Source organism: Corvus cornix, chromosome 4 (assembly GCF_000738735.6).
Source record: "Corvus cornix cornix isolate S_Up_H32 chromosome 4, ASM73873v5, whole genome shotgun sequence".
Taxonomy (NCBI): domain Eukaryota; kingdom Metazoa; phylum Chordata; class Aves; order Passeriformes; family Corvidae; genus Corvus; species Corvus cornix.
The window spans coordinates 2369795-2383617 of record NC_046334.1 but is presented as its reverse complement, the minus strand read 5'-3'; the positions used below and the strand labels follow the sequence as shown (position 1 = coordinate 2383617).

The 13823-nt window shown below is 42.2% G+C and overlaps 1 protein-coding gene across 1 annotated transcript in view; it reads left to right on the top strand.

Annotated features, from left to right (window-relative positions):
* ARSJ (arylsulfatase family member J) overlaps positions 1–13823 on the top strand; it is a 50747-nt gene that overhangs the window by 2154 nt on the left and 34770 nt on the right. The window lies entirely within an intron of this gene.

Genomic DNA, 13823 nt, shown 5'->3' with positions numbered 1-13823 from the left:
GCCTGTGCTGCAGCACACCCGTGATAAACTGCAGGATTTGAGGATCACTGAGCCCATGGGTCTCACACAGCATACTAAACATACATTAAAAGTGTGACACGGAGGAGGCAGTGCTCGGCCTTGATGAATTCGGTCTATTCCGCTTTCTTCGGCTGGCCCTTGAACATGGAAGGCAATTCCTTGTGTTTCCAGAGGAATCCCCAAACAGTTTTTAACAAATAGCAGTACCAACCACGACCACTAATTTTTTCTCCAAAGGCTCAGAAAACTCTGCAATTCTATATTCATTTACTAATTCATTTGGCAAACTAAAAGGCTCTTACTGTTTCCAGAAATTGAACTGTATAGGCTCAAAACCTCCTTACCTTTATAATTGATCCTTGTGTAGTCATTAAACCTTCCACATGTTTGGGAGGGGAGGGGGAGTTTAGCAGTATCTGTGTGAACAAAATTATTCACAAGGTGCCTCTTAGTAGCTTGTACTGTTGTAGTACCTAATAGCTCTCCATCATATGAGACATCTGTACAGAGCTCAGAAGTGCACCCCTAAGCCCCAGCCCAGCTTTTTTCAACCACGTCCTTCCTTCAGTAGCATGGGCTGGAGAAATTGTAAGGGGATAGAGGAAAACAGGAGAAACATGCCTGCTTCATAAAGTAAACTACTCCCTTTGCACTTTTTTTTACATTCCTTGCTTTCTCACCTTTGCCAAATATGGTCTCCAAGCCTGTGACTGTGTTTGGAAAAGCAGAAGGAGATTGTGCTCTGAAAGGGTTTGGGTCTGCTAGAAAAGAGAATTAGAAGGATAAGGCTGATGGTACCCCATATGCACTTTTGATTATGTTCTACAACTTTGTGTCCATGAAAAAGCAGAGGAAAGAGTGACCTGGCCTGTTTTAATTCAGCAGCACCAGTTGGATCCTTACTGGTTGGATCTTTTTGCCTATTACTTGCTTTCCTTTTTATCAAACCGTTTTCTGAGAGCCCTTTATTGCTTAGTGAGTGCATTGCGGCTGCCATTAATTTTGGTGATTGAAACACAGATTCTGCAATTTGTTTTTACCTCATGTTTTTCTGTATCGTGTAATGACACTTGTGGACCCATTCCTAACCCGTCAGCAATTCCGTGGTGACCCTAAAGAGGCACGATTTCCACTTCTGTCAAAAACCATCTGTGTGTTGTACTTGCCTCACATGAGCAGCGGGGCTGTTTATGATAGGAATTTTGAGTGTGAATGACAGCGTGTGCAGGATCAGGGCCACAGTCAGTGTGGGGTAAAGCAGATGGTGCAGAACACAGCTCTGGTTTCATTCCACTCCCAGGTACTGTGAGGAGCCAGCAGGGAGGTGTTTCCAAATTCCTGGAGGCAGCACTCACATAGTGTGAAAATCCTGATTATGCTGACAGACTTACCCCGGGCTTACATCTGTACTGAATTACACAAACTCCCCATGTTTCTGCAAATCACAACTGTGTTTTCTGATTGCTGCAGTATTTCTGCTTCCCTCTCTGTAGATGGGACAGCAGAGAGGTTGCATGGGTGGGTTATATTCCAGATAGGCTGTCAGGGGTTTCTTCCATGCCTCTAAGAATTCCTACAGAATTGCATGTTTAGCATTTAGAGCTTGTGTTAATGATGGCTATAAAGTTGTTTGTCTTCATGGAGTTAGATATATCCATAGGGCATTTTCCAGCTCAGCTATGCTGAGGCAATAAAGCAAATTCTGCTGGCATTACTCACCACAGTAATTTCCAAATAATTAGTAATCCTAGGTAATAGATGTGTGATATGTCCCAGTCATAAACTGCATGATGTGAGCTATGGACCTAAAACACGGCAGCTGCTTGGGAAATGCAAAACCAGAAATCAAATTGCTCAAGTTCAGTAAGGAGCCAGCTTCACACTTGCCTGTTCTCAAATCCTCCTGTGGAGCTTTTCTTCTACTTCTAAAGTTAGGAAACTCCAGTTCTTTTCTTAGACCTTGCTTAAGTGAATTTCCTAATTTTTCACTTAAAATTGCTTATATGTTACTGAGAAGCCCTAATGAATATGCAGGCTTGTTTTATATTGCCTCTCTTTACAAAGAGGAGTATCAATTGACACTGATGTTGATATTGGTTGGCTTAAAAGCAGGAACCCCCCCCATTCCGCCCCCAGTTTTACCTTTTGGCTGATGTTCTTCTATCCTGGCATTAAAAACTTCCCAGGGTGTAATTCATCCTGGTAAAGTGTTGTACATAGTGCTCACAGTGTTTAGTGAATGTTATACATGGAGGAAATTTACTGTTGGAAAATAAATCATCCTGGACTGATTCCAAAAGTGTTCAGCAAGTGTGTGTGTGCGTGTGAGTCTGTTTGTGCTTGGGTTTTGCCTGTGTGAATTTGGATTTTGTATCCATAAACTGGTGCTCAATTTCCATAGAAACAGCAATATTCATAATATTCTAAAATCGGTTCAGTACATGGTATTGCAGCAATTTGCATCAGTGCTCTATTACATTTTCTCCCTGGAGAATTTCTAAAATATATAAATATGTCCTTAAGGAGATCTCTGTGATCAGTGGAACAACAAAGGAAGGCGACAGATTGCTCGAAGCACAGTGTGTCATGCAGTAATTTCCAGCGGGCTAATCATATTAACAGAGAAAATACTGGTGCCAGTTTTACTTTAACTAGTAAAGTTTTATTGAGTGCTACTGTCCCTAGCTGCTGCCCTCAACTTCATCTGATTACGAAACCATCTACAGTTTGGAACTGGTTTTATAGCTCACCCTTCTTATAGGGGAACAGCTGGCAAAAAGAAAAACCATTAAATACCAACACTTAAAATACAAAAAGTGGAAAAAAAGATCATAAATATAAAATGAAAATATTGGTTTTCTTAAATCTCTGGTAATGACCTCACTGGGCTTTCCAAAATGCAAAGTAATCTGGATCTCTGAGGCTCCCCTGAGTGTTATGAAAGTCAGTGGAATAACATGGCCTCGGTGAAATCCCACAGGGAAAACCTTTTTTCTAGTTGATCCTGTCCTAGACCCAATCAATGATAAATTGGGTTGAAGGGAGATCCCCCAAAAATAATCCTCCTCTGTGCTTTTCCTGTGCTTCAGGACAGAGCTATTCCTAAGGTGTAAGTGGCTGCGACCCAGAAAACATTTGAGGATCTCAGTTTTATGCTGTTGCCAGACCAAACCTTGAAAGATTCCTTCCAAGGCAAAGCCAAGCACTCCCTGTCCCTAGCACACCGCTTTCTGTACCAGGGTGGTTTTGGATTGGCACTTCATTGTATTGGGCAAATTTCAGCGTTCCGGGAGCCTGATTGGTGACTCGTGTCCCTTTGCAGGGTATAGAAGTGACTCCAAGAGAACTTGGCAGCCAGTATTTGGGGTCCTGGCACTTCAAGTTAAAAAGTGACCTCACGGGGAGTTTAGTCCATTTTAACATTCCTGCAGCTACCTCAGAATGCATTTTCTTGTCCATCCCTACAGCTCTCTGTGTGTGATGTGTTGGAATTTTGTGGTTCAATGGTCTGTGGCAACCAATAGGTGAAGAGAAAGTCCTGTAGTTTGGGAATCATTGGAGTTCCATATGCAAACCTTGAGCAATGTATGTTGAGTGATATGAGTCTCCACCGACCATATATTACTTGTTTCTGTGAGCTGGTTCCAACCTCACACACTTAAATCTTTTTAACCCCAAAATTTTACCCAAGGGACTCTTTCTCTGACTGTTATGCTGTGCATTGGAAACAGTAGACTGGGATCAAGGCTCTGGATCAAAGTCTGATCAGCACAATACCTTCCGCTTGAGAGTTAATACACCCACAGTATTAGTCATAAAAGATGGAAAGGAACCAAGTTTCCTGTTCCATGTCTCCAGGCATATCCAAGTTACTGTATCCTTGGAGTGAGGACTATGGGATATTTGTTTGGTGTATTTGAAATGAGCCATCTAGGAACAGAACTGTGGATTTGATCTGTATTGCTAGTAATTGTGAGAGCTCTGCTGTAACCAGAGATTGACATGATTTGCTGTAAACTAAAGAAAGGAAATTAATGTCTTCATCAGGATGGTTGAAATCACACAAGAGAGAAACTGGAGTTAGTTGCAAGCAAGGTCATCCTGGAAGAGACCTCCTAAGTTTTTGGCTCCAGGTTTCTGCCATAGCAGGGAATTGCCTTCTCAAGCCCCATTTACACAGTTGCCAAGCCCATCTTTAATCAGTGACAGCCTCAGCATTAAGCAAACACAGGCCCCTTTGATTTTCAGAAAGCAACTTGTGTGGTTTGCCTCTGCACAGACTCTGATTTTTACAGATGAGCTCAAGCATCCAAATAATAACTTTAGGAATAAATTTTAATCTATGCATTCTGCTAGTAAAATCAAAATCTATAAATGATGTTCAATTAATCCATGTTTATGGTTTACCTTTTTCAGCTCAGTCAGAGGTCACTTAGTGAATTACACAGCATTTCTACTTCTTCCATGATTATTCTAAACCTGATATTTTGCTTCTGTGTAAAGTAGGTGTGTCCCTTTTTATCATTAATGTTGGCTAACATTTGGATGTTGCCTCTGATAAGGGTGAAATACAGCTAAATACATACAATACAGCTGCTGGGCTGCTGGCTTTAACAATTTTATCACCATTTGAAAATTTACTTATGGGCTTGAACCTGAGTGTGAGAGGCAAATGAAACATGACTTGAGATTATTTGTGGTAAAAATGTGGGAGTGTTCGTGCTTTTTTCCCTTAAAAAATGAAAGGAAAATGCATTAAAACCTCAAAATTCAGAAGAGATAGAGGATCCAAAATGTATTAAACAAAAATGTTTTTAAAAATCCCATGAGAATGAGGTGCCTGATCCATGATCTGAAGATACAGAGCTTTGGCAATCTTATAAATGCTCATGAATACATTTATAATTGTTTACTTTGAGGCAATATTAGAAGGAATTTCCTAAAACAGTAGAAAAGAGCTTGTATTTTATATCTCTTCACCCAAACCAAAAGATGGATACAGCTTACTTATAAATAATCATTGCTGCATGTCGAAAAAAAGGGTGACACATTCCTTCTCGATTCTTGTATTTAACACAGTTCTGTCGCACAAAATACAATTTAGGTTTTTATTTTATGACAATTGAAACAGTGAAAGTTTAGACCATACATGTTGTTACTGTATGTTACTGTATTACCCAGAATTCTGATTGTTTATGGTAGCAGGAGTTCCGTGGGTGAAAGAAGCTGTGAAATAAAGAACATCGACAATTCACAGATACAATTATTGTTTTGTCCATCATATATGTATATAAAAAAGTATTGACCTGTTACAGTGCGGATACTGCAACACGCATATCGAACAACGAGGCCCGTGGAAAAGAGACAGATATGGACGGATTCTTGATGGATGTTTCAGAGATGTTTATTTCTCCAGCCGCATGGCTGGGGCTCTGCCGAGGAACTGAGGCAATCACGGGACCCCGAGGGTCCTTCCCGCGCAGGGAAACACAAACCAACCAGTGGGGAACGAGGCTGAGCAGGGGCAGGGAAACCTCGTGTCTGTCCCCTCAGGGCCCCTCTGCCAGGACCACATGGCAGGGGGAGGGCCCCAACACTGGCCCACCAGCAGCTGCAAATTACTTCAGCTTTAAGAGTAGATTTTGCCAAATACATGCACTTAAAGTCCATTTTCAGGGAAGAAATGTAACCTGAGGATCAAATAACTCGAGGCTTTTGTAGACTGATACAGAAACTGCTGACACCCAGTTGAGGAAATTAGTTTCTCAGGGCTTTTTCCTCTCTTGTGTTTCTTTTTTACTGCTGAATGTGGTGATAGTTTCTATTTCACAGCATTTATAAGGCCTAGCACTGGGGTATGGAGGAAACTGAAGTAGTAGAACTTCCTCTAAGTTGAGGCAATTGTTTTAGCAACTGCAGAATTGTGATGCTACAGTAGCTGCTATCATTCCAAGAGCATTCCATAGCTCATTAGAGCTCCACAGCTACATGTCCGTGATGTTCCATGGACATCAACAGATCTTACTTCAACCACCCCTTAGTTAAAACGTGTTCGTCTTACCTGTAGGCACTGTGCAATAGTGTGCCTTTAGTTGCACACTCCACAGGAAGTTGTTTTTCCAGGATTGGGTTTGGGAAGGTACCTGGAGCTGTCAGTACCCTTACACCTGCTTGCGCAGGGTATTCACACAACATTTAATGCCTGTAGCCTGTGGCACAACTCAGAGATTTATTGTGAACTCTTAGGAAACAGCAAAGAAAGAGGAGCAGCCTGTTCTGCCTTGAGCACTTCCAGAAGAAAAGGCAACATTTGCTCTCTAGAAGCACAGAGGGACCTCTAACAACACGTTCTTTGAACGCTCTGCCCGTGCCTTTTCCTGCACTGGGAGAGGGATTTGCTTCCTGACGCAACGTGCAATGCCGCAAAACTCCTAAGGCAGCATAAAAGTATTACTGTTCAGTGTCTGAAGAGATTTGTCCCTGGTGGAGTTGAGCTTAATGATACTGTCAGTAGTCCAGAGCTGGCAGTGCAGGGCCTGCACGGGTAATTCATCCCGAATGGGAAGGCAAGGAGACAGGAGGTTTTCATTTCAGCGTGGGGAAGGAAACACAAACCCACCTGGGAGAGTAGCTTGGTTTTATTGCACAGCTCTGTCTGTCTAAAGTCCTCTCGCAGAAGCTGAGCCTTGTGCTTGGAAAAGGGATGGAGGAATGTGGAATTCTGAGAATGGATAAGAACTGATGGGTGCTGAGGCAGGATAAGAGTGTGCGGATGAATCCCAGCTTAGTTGTTACAGGCGAGCAAAGCTTTACTTTGGTAATCTTCTGAAAGAGGATTCAAGTTTCCTTGTTGCTCACAGTGTTTGGTTACTGGTGGAGATGTTTCACAGGGTTTGTGTCTAATTGAAAAGACAGCCTGATCCGAGCCACTGAACATGCCTGACAGGAATTCGGAAGAGGCAATTGCGGGGGCTTCATCCACAAGCCCAGGACGGTGCTGGGGCTGTTAATCCAAGCAGCGATTTGTGTGATGTTACCAGAGCAGAACGCTGGAAAGGGTTCTCAGAAAATTCTTAATTCATTACGTGTTCAGTTTGGGAGGCAGGGGATGGTATGTTTTCAGAAATCCTGGCACTCATCCAGGCCCAGCTGAAATCCCATCTAACGTATGGAGCTGCTGACTTTTAGAATGCTCACACATTCCCAGAGGAAGTGAGAGAAATGCTCTACCTGCAGAATTTCGGCTCCTTGTTATTACTTACACTGCAACAGTGCCCTGAGGCTCTGATTTGCATAACATACAATGTTTTGGCTGGGATTTATCACCCTCTGTGGAATCAGAGAGGTTTTATGGTTTTTAATTACTAATTGACCTTAATCAGCAGTTTTTGGTTGTTCTGGTGTTCAGAACACACTGCTGCCTACGTTTTACATTTCTATGATTCAGTGTGCCACTGAATTCCATTCTGGGCAGCTTTTGCAGTAGATTTTGATAAATGCATTCTTCTTCCTCCTTACCTCTTGGTTCCTAAGCAACACATTTTTTGCCAGGTTAGTTATCCCTTTACCTGGTGCTTTATGGTGCAAAGTAGACAGTAGTTTTGCTGAGCACTGTAAGTGATTTTAGTGTATCATGGGGTTTTTTAAAGATTGTAAAATTGGTTAATTGTCATTTACATGTGTAGCTGCTCTATTAATTTTGGAAGAATTGATGATTTCATCCTAGATCCTAGAAAAAAGTGCCTGCGGCAGAAAAAGGCACGTGCAGCCATTATCCACAAGCAATAGGCTTGGCAGCAGAATGCAAGAGAAGAGCTTTATTAGACAGTAACTCCTGTCCATCGAGGAGTCTCTTTCCAGCAGGCTGCAAATAGGGGGCTCACAAGGCTGTATCTGCACAGCAGCTTTAATGAAGTTTATCTTATCTGTAGATTAAGAGGTCATTTCTACCAAAGACCTTTCTAAGGCATGATAGAACCTCATTCATAAAAATGGGAATAACAAAGAGAGAAATTTCACCCCCCCAACAATATACATTCTCATATTCATAGTAAATAGCATTTCTTTAGAAATACACTGTGTTCACACATGCTTAGATAGTTTACCAAACTTGCATGAAGTATTGCTTGATTTAAATATCAAAAAAGAGATTTATAGCACACTTCTCCTTAAAAGCCTTGTGGTTCCTTTGTTGTTTTTTTTTTAATCTCTTCTATCATATTCTATCTCTTAATGCGTGTTTGGTTATGTGTGTAAGCAGAGAGTTTAGAATTGGGTGAGGAATGCAAATAGTTGCCTCATGGACTGGACAGTATCAGCCTCAGACTATTTTACTAGAAGTAAAATACAGAAGTTTCAGTGATTGTGGTTAACAACTGGAATAGTGAATCAGGGTCTATAATCATAACTTTTAAATGTAGTCTGGGTTAATTTCTATAACATTTTCCCACATGTTTATAAGAGCATTATTTCAAGGATGTTCTGTAGTCTCTATGGCATGAGCTGCTACGCAGATGGTAATGGTGGGCTCTTCCAGCTTTAAAATCTATAACTAAATCTAATTATTACTGTCTTCACTAAGAGCTGCTGTGATTGCTTTGAAAATCTCACTGTTAAACTCAACGTAAAGAAAGCAAATGAAAGTTCTTGCAGTATGCAGTTGCGAAAATCAAACATACTACTGGGTTTAAAGCAAACCAAAGGCAGTATTTCTCAGAGTGCATTAGCCAAACTGGCTATGAGATGAGAAATAGGAATAGGTTCGATAGAAAAACATATCATTTCCCTCCCAATTATTGATTGTGATACAATAAACTCAGGAAATCTCCAGCCTGCTGGGTGCTGGAAGGGACCCATTTCCCAGACAAGAGACATTTGTTATGGCTCCAGGCAGATAAGGAATATGCCAGATCAAGCTTTATTGCTTTTTCCAGTGCATGCAGGAGGAATGCAAGTAACTAGTCTGATTTGACTAGTTACTTCTGCTTTTGAGTTTAGTCCTCCTGTTTGGTTTCTGAGTGGCTCGGATTACTGAACCACATAGATGACATTTATGATCCATTACCTAACACTTCTCTGCAGCAATGACATTCTAGCAGTTAATAATTCTGAACAAGAAATGAGCTGAACAAAATGGCCCAGGCAAAGGTGAAGGAGTGAGGTGTTGGGGTGCGTTTGGGTTGGGATTTTTTTGTGGAGGTAAAGACTGGGTGTTTGGGGATCGTGCTTGTTGGGTTTTCTGTTGTTTTTAGGGTTTTTTTAATCTGAATCATGATAAGGTACAATTAGAATTTATTACCAAAGTAATCTCTGATATTGCAATCTGTAAAGTTCTGTATGCATGAAGCCTTTATTTGGTGTGTAGCAGTGAATCATCTAAATGTCATTTCTAGTATTTAACAACTATTTAAAACATCCTGAGCCTTACAAACACTTCATTAGCATTCTTCCTTCTAAGGACAAGCACCATTCCCAGTTTAAAGCATCCCTCTCCCTTAAAGCTTGCATTGGAAAGGCACAGCGTTTTGTCAGCTGTGCACCCATAACCTTGAAATCCAATATTCACAAGACCAAAAGAAATACTTAGAATTATATTTTGCTATAGTTGTACCCTTTTGACCAGTCTGTATTTTCAGCTTTATTGTTGCATGGGATAAAAATGTCCTGTTGAATGCCTGGCAGTTGGTAGAACACTTGCAGCAGTCTGTGGTGTATCCCTCCTAATTTTTCTGAACAGAGAGAAAGGTTTTTCTTTCATTGTAAAACTTCAATAATTTTGAAAAGGTAATACATCTTCCATCCTGTTTAAACTTCCTAGATTTATGTTGCATTCATTATAAGCTCATGCCTTGCCCCACTTCTCTTGTTCTGGCCTTTTTAAGTACACTAGAGTGCAGTTTTAAACAAGAGTGCAAGTTTTAAACGAGACAGGTAAGACCTTTGTGTAAAACCCCACACTTTAGGAACAGATGAGACTGCTCCTTCTGTACTGTTAGTGGCAAGGAAACCGTGCTGGAGATCGTAGCTGAGAAAGAGATTTAGCCAACATGCTAAAGCTTCGTAGCACTAACATGCTGATGGCTGTGGCAGCCTCTAAATGTGTGCTGTAACCTCTTCAGATTATTTGGCTCTTCAGAGACTCAGTAAAGCCAGAAAAGTGTCCTCACCCCTTGCTCTCTGACAGCCAGAGAACTGTGACCTGTGCTCAGCAACCTGGTCTAGTGGAAGGTGTCCCTGCTCGTGGCAGGGGGATGGAATTAGATGGTCTTCATGGTCCCTTTCAAACCAAGCCACTCTGTGAGTCTATGACTTCTGCTGGCATCTGCTACTGAAACGTCCCCTGTTCCTACAGAAGCACACCAGTTGCTGTTTCCAGAAGCAGCCATTTCAGTAGGACTACAGGAATTTAAAGACTTGGTTCTGTTTCACTTGGGACCATAAACCTTATGTAACTGGGAAATGGGAGACTCCTCCAGGAAGGCCACCACCAGCTCTAAAGATGTGTTGTTTTAGTGATTATAGGGACTGACACGAGAGGGATATCTAAGGTCACGTCCCAGATTTCCAGAGTGACTTTATTGGCATCAGTTGAGTGACTGCACGTTTACATCAGTGCAGGCAGCTGAGATCAGAATCTGAACCTTTGCCTATGAAATCCAGCAGGGAGATGAGGAAAGTCTGTGTTAAATATAGAATAAGCTAAGAGCAGAGCTCTGTTTATGTCATCATAAAGCAGGGAATAAGGCACGGGTGGAATCTGAGCATTCCCAAGCAGCACATCTCTGAATTAATTACCAGGGTCCACCAAAGGGGGCGAAGGAAACGATGTAAAGCCTGTGACTCACCGAACTTCTATTCATGTTTTAGTTTGCAGTTTTCGGTGATGAGTGCCTGGCAAAAGCACAGCATCCACCTGGGAAGCAGAATGCAGGCGTGTCCTGCCTTTTTCTTCCCCTGTGAGGAAGGTACACTGAGGACAGGGGCGTGCAGAAATGAACCGAGGTGAAAGGAAATGCACAGTTACTGTTCTTGGAAATATGTAGAATATTGACTCTGTGTGTAGGCCAGAGCCTGCTTCATTCTTCCTCTAGCTGCAGCAATTCAGCTAAAAATAGCCGTTCACAAAGCTGTTCTTTAGGCAGACGGTTCCCTGGCCTCAGGCATGACTAGGAAGAGCACTGAATTGCACATCCCAAATTGCATCCTTCCTTGTTACTGACAGCTGTGAGTCACAGGTAAGGGAAACATGTCGTCTCCAGCTAGGAAGAATTACCTTTCTCCAACTAGGAAGAATTACCTTTTTAAGACTGACCTAAGAGTTAGAAAAACAGTTATAATGTTACCATAGGAGTGTTAGCACTTGAATCTGGTTTTTTCTCTGAGCTGTCTTCCTAAGACCTCACTTACCATTATTATTCCTGTTTCTCTGTAACTTGGACTGAAACCCTCTCTCAGGAAGAGTGCTGGCGTAGGAATGAGAGTTTGCATGTTCAGTCTTCATGCTGGAGCTCTGTCCAGTCTCCTGCGCCACAGGATTGTCGCCTTTCCGAGGCAGCTGGCACAAAGGGCAGTCAGGGCAGAGAAAGGAAATTGAACGTGTTCTTTTAGGATATCTTTGCGTGTCAAACACATCTGTCTTGGGAAGAGCAAGGTTAGTGGCAGCCTGACCTGAAATAACCAGCAAAGGGCACCTCTAAGAGCCCCTACCCAGGCTGCAGGTAACTGCAGATGAGCATCCAACTGCAGCCATCCTCTCTGCACACATTTAATTTTATGGGCTCAATACACACAGAGACTGCATAGCAAGGACTAAAAATATATCCCTTCCTAATGGTGTGCTAAATTCAATTTTAACTAGTGTACACTTGAATTAATGTATTCACTGCACTCAAGTTTAAATACCTATGCATGTTCAGGATTTTTTTTTTCCCTCAGGGAAAAAATACTTCCTCCAGCTTTCACAGCTCTTCTGTTCCTTTCACTGAGCATCCTGGATGGGCTGTATAAACCTTGGCTACAATTTCTGAGCATCTACAAATATTTTCTTAAGTGGAATATTAATAGCACTCTATCTTCTAAGGCCTCTTTGCTTGAAGGTCAGCTGAGTATTTTGCTGACATAAGCCTGCTTTTGTTTTTGCAAAAGTGGAGAAAAAAAAAAGGGAAGCTTTGTCAGGCCTATAAAGAGAGAAGGTCAAGTTTATAGATGTCTGGCAGCGATTGCCCTCGGATATTTTCATTTGCAGCTGGGTGGGGACTACCAGGGTTTAGTATGGTTAACAGAGCACTGGAAAGTCACAGGCTCTGTTCTCCTCCTGGCCTCTAAGAGCTGTGCTCTGTGGCATCTTCTTACTATTACGTTTTTTTCCCTACTTTACTACTAGGGAAAAAAAAAAGTATGCATTTGATCAGATACTTATCATGATACTCTGGTGTTTGCCTGGGTCCATGGTGCTACTACAGCCTATGTTAAAAGGGGATCATATTTTGTTTGTGTTAAAGGCAAAATGGCATCACTAATCCAATTTGCCCTTGACCATTTATGGATTTAAGTGTCTACATACATTGTTTTGGTCTTGTGAATGTGGGGAAAAGGCAGGAGTGAAAATTAGAATAGAAAGTTACAGAAAGTTCTTTTAACGTGAATGTAATTTCAAGGAATCATAGAGCAGTTTGGATTGGAAGGAACCTCTAATTCCAGCCCACCTGCCATGGCCAGGGACAGTAGATGAAAATGTCAGGGTTTCTTGAAGTTTAAGATTTTGGTTTGTTTTTTGTTTTTAAGAGCTCGTGTTAACATGCTGTTATTTCAGAAGGTGTTCTACCTCAGAAGTTAAACTCTGCAGGTTTTACAGTGCAGTTGTAATTTTATTGTATCACTTTTCAGTGTGGACAAGCCCTTATGTAGCATGCTAAAAGCCCTAAATCCACTTTTACTTCCACATTTTCCTGCTGTAGCATCAAAAACTTCAGCACAATGCTTAGTTATTTCTGAATAGCTCTTTTTCAATGGAAATTTTAGAGTGGGGACATTTTTGTACAACCTGATGTGAACCGAATCAGTTAGATTTGACCCAAATTGAAGTTGCCTCAAGACAGCACTACTTTATTTTTAATCTGGGAGGGATCCCAGAGGGATGCAGGAAGCCCCTTGGCAGGGACCAGCTGGAGCTTAGCACAGAGATGGAGGAACTAGAGGGCTTGGTCCAAGTGTCTGTTTAAGAGTTAATGCTTTATAAAACTTAGTTTGACTAAAAGTTGTTCATGCTGACTCACGTTAGACAGGTCAGACCTGCAGATTCACTTCAGTTCAGCTTAATCGTGTGTGAATATCAATTTCTGCTTGACTCAGTATCTTCCAGGATGGGGTGAGGTTGTATTTTGCAACTGCAGCACATTCGTACTTTAACCCAAATTCTTAAAAATGATTGTATTCTGCAAAGGCGCATTCCTGGCGTTTGCCACAGCCTCGCCAGAATTGGAGGGTTTGGGATTTGGGGCTGTTTTGTGGCTGGAAACAAATCCGGTACGTTCATACCTTCCAGATGTTTGTGGCCAAGTCAGAAACACTTAAAACAATCAATATTTCGAGGGGGCGGAACGGGGGCGTGGGGGGGACATGTAAGACCACCTTGCTCTGGTGGGGAGGCTGGGGCTGGCGGCCGAACGGGGTGGGGGGGTTCTCCTCTGGGATGCGGGGGGCGGGCGAGGGAGGGGAGGAGGTGCGGGCAGAGGGGAGGAGAGGGAAAGGAAGAAAAGAGTTGCGGACGGGGCGGGCAGGAGCCGGGGTTGCAGAGGGGCCGG